At 40.9% G+C, this 8,597-nt stretch overlaps 1 non-coding gene across 1 annotated transcript; it reads left to right on the top strand.

The window, feature by feature from the left end:
- Positions 1-8,125: 8,125 nt before the first annotated feature.
- Positions 8,126-8,233, top strand: LOC127747327 (small nucleolar RNA R71). Its single transcript, XR_008009127.1, has one exon. It is a non-coding gene; the product is annotated as a small nucleolar RNA R71 (small nucleolar RNA).
- Positions 8,234-8,597: the final 364 nt, after the last annotated feature.

Below are 8,597 nucleotides of genomic sequence, written 5' to 3'. Positions count from 1 at the left end.
TCAGAGTGGACCATTCTGGATATATTCTATTATGGTCTGTCTGAGTTTTCCAAGATGTCACTAGACCATTCTGCAGGTGGATCCATTCACCTAAAGAAAACACCTGCAGAAGCTCAAGAACTTATTGACATGGTTGCAAATAACCAGTTCATGTACACTTCTGAGAGAAATTTCGTGAATAGTGGGACGCCTCAAAAGAAGGGAGTTCTTGAAATTGATGCTCTAAATGCCATATTGGCTCAGAACAAAATGTTGACTCAACAAGTCAACATGATTTCTCGAAGTCTGAATGGATGGCAAAAAACATCCAACAGTACTAAAGAGGCATCTTCTAAAGAAGAAGCTTATAATCCTGAGAACCCTGCAATAACAGAGGTAAATTATATGGGTGAACCTTATGGAAACACCTATAATTCATCATAGAGAAATCATCCAAGTTTCTCATGGAAGGATCAACAAAAGCCTTAACAAGGCTTTAATAATGGTGGAAGAAATAGGCTGAGCAATAGCAAGCCTTATCCATCATCTTCTCAGCAACAGACAGAGAATTATGAGCAGAGCACCTCTAACTTAGCAAATTTAGTCTCTGATCTATCTAAGGCCACTTTAAGTTTCATGAGTGAAACAAGGTCCTCCATAAAAAATTTGGAGGCACAAGTGGGGCAGCTGAGTAAGAAAGTCACTGAAACTCCTTCTAGTACTCTCCCAAGCAATACTGAAGAGAATCCAAAAAGAGAGTGCAAGGCCATTGACATAATCAACATGGCCGAACCTAGGGAGGAAGGAGAGGACATGAATCCCAATGAGGAAGACCTCATGGGACGTCTCTCAAGCAAGAAGGAGTTCCCTATTAAAAGCTGAATACCAAGTTGTTTGGTAATGAGACTTGGGAAGGTGAACCTCCCTTGCTCATTAGTGAACTAGATACATGAGTTTAGCAAACCTTACCTCAAAAGAGACAAGATCCTGGCAAATTCTTAATACCCTATACCATAGGCACCATGACCTTTAAAAAGGTTCTGTGTGACCTGGGGTCAGGCATAAATCTTATGCCACTCTCTATAATGGAGAAGCTGGGGATCATTGAGGTACAGCCTGCCATATTCTCACTACAGATGGCAGACAAGTCAATAAGACAAACTTATGGATTGGTAGAGGACGTGTTAGTAAAGGTTGAAGGCCTTTACATCCCTGCTGATTTCATGATCTTAGACACTAGGAAGGAGGAGGATGAATGCATCATCCTTGAAAGACCTTTCCTAGCCACAGCAGGAGCTGTGATAGATGTTAACAGAGGGGAATTAGTCCTTCAACTGAATGGGGACTACCTTGTGTTTAAAACCCAAGGGTGTTCCTCTCCAATCATAGAGAGGAAGCATGAAAAGCTTCTCTCAGTACAGAGTCAAACAGAGCCTCCACAATCAAACTCTAAGTTTGGTGTTGGGAGGCCACAACCAAACTCTAAGTTTGGTGTTGGGAGTCTACAATATTGACCCGATCACCTGTGAGGCTCCATGAGAGCCCACTGTCAAGCTAGTGACATTAAAGGAGCGCTTATTGGGAGGCAACCTAATTTTTATTTATCTAATTTTATTTTTATTTTATTTTTCCTTTATGCTTTATTAGGTTCATGATCATATGGAGTCACAAAATAAATACTAAAAATAGAATCAACAACAGTAGAAGAAAAAGCACACCCTAGAGGAAGGGCTTACTGGCGTTTAAATGCCAGTAAGGAGCATCTGACTGGCGTTCAACGCCAGAACAGAGCATGGATCTGGTGTTGAACGCCAGAAACAAGCAGCATCCTAGCGTTTAAATGCTAGAAATACACCCTGAGGAGAGCTGGCGCTGAACGCCAGAAACAAGCATGGAACCGGCATTCAACGCCAGAATCATGCTATAAATGGGCGTTGAACGCCCCAACCAAGCATGAAGCTGGCATTCAACGCCAGAAACAAGCATCAATCTGGCGTTAAATGCCAGGATTGCATGCAGAAGGCGTTTTACACGCCTCATTGGTGCAGGGATGATAATCTTTGACACCTCAGAATCTGTGGACCCCACAGGATCCCCACCTACCTCAACTCACCTTCTCTCCTCTTCACACAATCCAATAACACTCTTCCTCAAACACCCTTCACCAATCACCTCAATCTCTCTTCCCCATCACTTATTCACCGCTCATCAATACCACAGACAAGGTTTAGACTTTTCGAATCTCAAGAATTCTTCCAATGGATTCTAGCTTATACAACGAAGACTCTGATCTCAGAGAATGGGAGGCTCTGTTGTCAGGCGAGGCAACCATACATCGTGGGTTAGGAATCCAAGAGATACACACTCTAGCTTTCGCAGGTAGAACGGAAGTATTTGTCAGGCACACGTTCATAAGTGAGAATAGTGATGAGTGTCACGGATCATCACATTCATCAGGTTGAAGTGCGAGTGAATATCTTAGAATAAGAATAAGTATGAATTGAATAGAAGAACAATAGTACTTTGCATTAATACTCGGGGTACAGCAGAGCTCCACACCTTAATCTATGGTGTGTAGAAACTCCACCGTTGAAAATACATAAGTGATAAAGGTCCAGGCATGGCCGAATGGCCAGCCCCCAAATGTGATCAAGAGATTAAAAGATAATCCAAAGATGTCTAATACAATAGTAAAAAGTTCTATTTATACTAGACTAGTTACTAGGGTTTACAGAAATAAGTCTAAGTGCAGAAATCCACTTTCGGGGCCCACTTTGGTGTGTGCTTAGGCTGAGCTTGAGCTTTACACGTACAGAGGCTTCTCTTGAGGTTAAATGCCAAGTTGTAACGTGTTTTTGGTGTTTAACTCTGGTTTGTGACATGTTTCTAGTGTTTTACTCCAGAATGCAGCACGGAGCTGGCATTGAACGCCAGTTTACATCATCTAAACTCGAATAAAGTATGAAATATTATATATTGCTGGAAATCCCTGGATGTCTACTTTTCAACGCAATTGAGAGTGCGCCATTTGGAGTTCTGTAGCTCCAAAAAATCTATTTCGAGTGCAGGGAGGTCAGAATCCAACAGCATCTGTAGTCCTTTTTCAGCCTCCTATCAGATTTTTGCTCAGGTCCCTCAATTTCAGCCAGAAAATATCTGAAATCACAGAAAAACACACAAACTCATAGTAAAGTCCAGAAATGTGAATTTTGCATAAGAACTAATAAAAACATCCCTAAAAGTAGCTAGATCCTACTAAAAACTACCTAAAAACAATGCCAAAAAGCATATAAATTATCCGTTCATCACAACACCAAACTTAAATTGTTGCTTGTCCCCAAGCAATTGAAAATCAAATAGGATAAAAAGAAGAAAATATACTATAAATCCCAAAATATCAATGAATATTAATTCTAATTAGATGAGCGGGACTTGTAACTTTTTGCTTCTGAACAGTTTTGGCATCTCACTTTATCCTTAGAAGTTTAAAATGATTGGCATCCATAGGAACTCAGAGTTTAGATAGTGTTATTGATTCTCCTAGTTAAGTATGTTGTTTCTTGAACACAGCTACTTTTATGAGTCTTGGCCGTGGCCCTAAGCACTTTGTTTTCCAGTATTACCACCGGATACATAAATGCCACAGACACATGACTGGGTGAACATTTTCAGATTGTGACTCAGCTTTGCTAAAGTCCCCAGTTAGAGGTGTCCAGAGCTCTTAAGCACACTCTTTTTACTTTGGATCACGACTTTAACCACTCAGTCTCAAGCTTTTCACTTGGACCTTCATGACACAAGCACATGGTTAGGAACAGCTTGATTTAGCCACTTAGGCCTGGATTTTATTTCCTTGGGCCCTCCTAGCCATTGATTCTCAAAGCCTTGGATCCTTTTTTACCCTTGCCTTTTAGTTTTAAGGGCTATTGGCTTTTTCTGCTTCCTTTTTTCGCAAGCTTCTTCTTTTTCACTGCTTTTTCTTGCTTCAAGAATCAATTTCATGATTTTTTGGATTATTAATAACATTTCTCTTTGTTCATCATTTTTTCTAGAGCCAACAATTTTAACATTCATAAACAACAAGATAAAAAATATGCACTGTTTAAGCATTCATTCAGAAAACAAAAAGTATTGTCACCACATCAATATAATTAAACTAATTTCAAGGATGAATTCGAAACTCATGTACTTCTTGTTTTTTTGTATTAAAAACATTTTTCATTTAAGAAAGGTGAAGGATTCATGGAATTATTCATAGACTTAAGACATAGTTACTAAATACTAATGATCATGTAGTAAAGACTCAAAACATAGACAAACATATAACATAAAATCGAAAAATGAGATAAGAAACAGGAAGTTAAGGAATGAGTCCACCTTAATGAGGGTGGCGTCTTCTTCTTGAAGGACCAATGGTGTCTTTGAGCTCCTCTATGTCTCTTCTTTGCCTTTGTTGCTCCTCCCTCATAGCTCTTTGATCTTCTCTAATCTCATTGAGAATGATGAAGTGCTCTTGGTGTTTCACCCTTAATTGGTTCATGTTATGACTTAATCCTTCTAGAAAAGTGTTGAGTTGTTCCCAATAGTTGTTTGGAGGAAAATGCATCCCTTGAGGCATCTCAGGGATTTCTTGATGATGAGCTTTCTCATGCGTCTCTTGAGATCCATGAATGGGCTCTCTTGTTTGCTCCATCCTCTTCTTAGTGATGGGCTTGTCCTCTTCAATGGGGATGTCTCCTTCTATGACAACTCCAGCTAAGTTGCATAGATGGAAAATGTGATGAGGAAAAGCTAGCCTTGCCAAGGTGGAGGGCTTTTCGGCTACTTTGTAGAGTTCTAGAGGGATGACTTCATGAACTTCTACTTCCTTTCTAATCATGATGCTGTGGATCATGATGGCCCGATCCACAGTTACTTCGGATCGGTTGCTAGTGGGGATGATGGAGCGTTGGATGAACTCCAACCATCCTCTAGCCACAGGCTTAAGGTCCAGTCTTCTCAATTGAACTGGCTTGCCTTTTGAGTCTTTTTTCCATTGAGCTCCTTCTACACATATGTCCATGAGGACTTGGTCCAACCTTTGATCAAAGTTGACCCTTCTAGTGTAGGGGCGTGCATCTTCTTGCATCATAGGCAAGTTGAACGCCAACCTTACGTTCTCCGGACTGAAATCTAAGCAGTTTCCCCGAACCATTGTAAGCCAATTCTTTGGGTTTGGGTTGATGCTTTGATCATGGTTCCTTGTGATCCATGTGTTTGCATAGAACTCTTGAACCATTAAGATTCTGACTTGTTGAATGGGATTGGAGAGAACTTTCCATCCTCTTCTTACAATTTCTTGTCGGATCTCTGGATATTCGCCCTTTTTGAGCTTAAAAGGGACCTCAGGGATCACCTTTTTCTTGACCACAACTTCATAGAAGTGGTCTTGATGGGCTTTTAAGATGAATCTCTCCATCTCCCATGAATCAGAGGTGAAAGCAATTACCTTCCCTTTTCTCTTTCTTGAGGTTTCTCTGGCCTTAGGTGCCATCAATGGTTATGGAAAAACAAAAAAGCTATGCTTTTACCACACCAAACTTAGAATGTTGCTCGCCCTCGAGCAAAAGAAGAAAGAATAGAAGAAGAAGAAGAAGAAGAAGAAGATGTGGAGGAGAGGAGAGAGGTGTGGGTTTCGGCCAAGGGGGAGAAGAGAAGGTAGTGTTGTGTGAAAATGAAGAAGGATGGAGAGGTTTATATAGTGGAGGTAGAGGGGTTCGAGTTCGGCATTTAGAGTGGGTTTGGGTGGGAAAGAGATTTTGAATTTGAAGGTAGGTGGGGTTTATGGGAAAGAGTGGATGGATGTGATTGGTGAAGGGGTAATTGGGAAGAGAGATTGTGGTGATTGGTTATTGGATTGTGTGAAGAAGAGAGAAGTGGGGTAGGTGGGGATCCTGTGGGGTCCACAGATCCTGAGGTTATCCTGTGGAGTCCACAGATCTTGAGGTGTCAAGGATTTCTCATCCTTGCATCTTTTAGGCGTGTAAAATGCCCTCTGTATGCAATTCTGGCATTTAACGCCAGGCTGCAGCTTGTTTCTGGCGTTAAACGCCCAAATATAGCCTGTTTCTAGCATTTAACGCTAGCCTGATGCTTGTTTCTGGCGTTAAACGCCAGCTTGGTGCTTGTTTCTGGCATTAAACACTAGACAGATGCTTGTTTCTGGCGTTAAATGACAGACAAATGCTTGTTTTTGGCATTTAAATGCCAGACATCTCTTCCTCCAGGGTGTGCTTTTTCTTCTGCTATTTTTTATTCTGTTTTTAATTTTTGCAATTATTTTGTGACACCACATGATCATAAACCTAATAAAACATAAAAGAACAATAGAAATATAGATAAATAAAAATTGGGTTACCTCCCAATAAGCGCTTCTTTAATGTCAATAGCTTGACAGTGAGCTCTCATGGAGCTTCACAGGTGTTCAGAGCATTGTTGGGACCTCCCAACACCAAACTTAGAGTTTGAATGTGGGGGCTTCTCAACACCAAACTTAGAGTTTGGTTGTAGCCTCCCAACACCAAACTTAGAGTTTGATTGTGGGGGCTTTGTTTGACTTTGTATTGAGAGAAGCTTTTCATGCTTCCTCTCATGGTTGCAGAGGAAGATCCTTGAGCTTTAAACACAAGGTAGTCCCCATTCAATTGAAGGACTAGCTCTCCTCTATCAACATCAATCACAGCTCCTGCTGTGGCTAAGAAGGGTCTTCCAAGGATGAAGCATTCATCTGTATCCTTCCCAGTGTCTAGGATTATAAAATCAGCAGGGATGTAAAAGCTTTTAACCTTCACTAACACGTCCTCTACCAATCCATAAGCTTGTTTTATTGACTTGTCTGCCATCTCTAATAGATTCTTACAGCTTGTACCTAAAAGATCCCCAGTTTCTCCATTACAGAGAGTGGCATAAGATTTATACTTGACCCCAGGTCACACAGAGCCTTCTCAAAGGTCATGGTGCCTATGATACAGGGTATTAAGAATTTACCAGGGTCTTGTTTCTTTTGAGGTAGAGTTTGCTAAACCCATGTATTTAGTTCACTAATGAGCAAGGGAGGTTCATCTTCCCACGTTTCATTACCAAACAACTTGGCATTCAGCTTTATGATGGCTCCTAGATATTGAGCAACTTGCTCTTCAGTTACATCTTCATCCTCTTCAGAGGAAGAATAGTTCTCAGAGCTCATGAATGGTAGAAGAAAGTTTAATGGAATCTCTATGGTCTCTATATGAGCCTCAGATTCCTTTAGGTCCTCAATAGGGAACTCCTTTCTATCTGGAGGGCGTCCCATGAGGTCTTCCTCATTGGGATTCACGTCCTCCCCTTCCTCTTTGGATTCGGCCATTTTGATTATATCAATGGCCTTGCACTCTCTTTTTGGATTCTCTTCTGTATTGCTTGGGATAGTACTAGGAGGAGTTTCAATGACTCTTTTACTCAGCTGGCCCACTTGTGCCTCCAAATTTCTAATGGAGGACCTTGTTTCATTCATGAAACTTAAAGTGGCCTTAGATAGATCAGAGACTATATTTGCTAAGCTAGAGGGGCTTTGCTCAAAATTCTCTGTTTGTTGCTGAGAAGATGATGAAAAAGGCTTGCTATTGCTAAACCTGTTTCTACCACCATTATTAAAGCCTTGTTGGGGCTTTTGTTGATCCTTCCATGAGAAATTTGGATGATTTCTCTATGAGGGATTATAGGTGTTTCCATAGGGTTCACCCATGTAATTCACCTCTGCCATTGCAGGGTTCTCAGGATCATAAGCTTCTTCTTCAGAAGATGCTTCTCTAGTACTGTTGGATGCATTTTGTAATCCATTCAGACTCTGAGAAATCATGTTGACTTGCTGAGTCAACATTTTGTTCTAAGCCAATATGGCATTCAAAGCATCAATTTCAAGAACTCCCTTCTTCTAAGGCATCCCATTACTCACATGATTCCTCTCAGAGGTGTACATGAATTGGTTATATGCAACCATGTCAATGAGTTCTTGAGCTTCTACAAGCGTTTTCTTTAGGTGAATGGATCCACTTACAGAATGGTCCAGTGACATCTTAGAGAACTCAGATAGACCATCATAGAATATATCCAAAATGGTCCACTCTGAAAGCATGTTAGAAGGACACTTTTTGGTCAACTGCTTGTATCTTTCCCAAGCTTCATAGAGGGATTCACCATCTTTTTGCTTGAAGGTCTGAATATCCACTCTAAGCTTGCTCAGCTTTTGAGGAGGAACGAACTTGGCCAAGAAGGCCGTGACCAGCTTATCCCAAGAGTCCAGGCTATCTTTAGGTTGTGAGTCCAACCATATTCTAGCTCTGTCTCTTACAGCAAAAGGAAAAAGCATGAGCCTATAGACTTCAGGATCTACTCCATTAGTTTTAACAGTATCACAGATCTGCAAGAACTCTGTTAAAAACTGATAGGGATCTTCTGATGGAAGTCCATGAAACTTGCAGTTCTGTTGCATTAGAGCAACTAGTTGAGGCTTCAGCTCAAAATTGTTTGCTCCAATGGCAGGGATTGAGATGCTTCTTCCATAAAAATTGGAAGTAGGTGTAGTATAATCACCAAGCATC

The sequence above is a fragment of the Arachis duranensis genome, chromosome 4, assembly GCF_000817695.3.
Source record: "Arachis duranensis cultivar V14167 chromosome 4, aradu.V14167.gnm2.J7QH, whole genome shotgun sequence".
Taxonomy (NCBI): domain Eukaryota; kingdom Viridiplantae; phylum Streptophyta; class Magnoliopsida; order Fabales; family Fabaceae; genus Arachis; species Arachis duranensis.
Note: the sequence above shows the minus strand (reverse complement) of the source record. Positions and strands in the feature narration are given on the sequence as shown.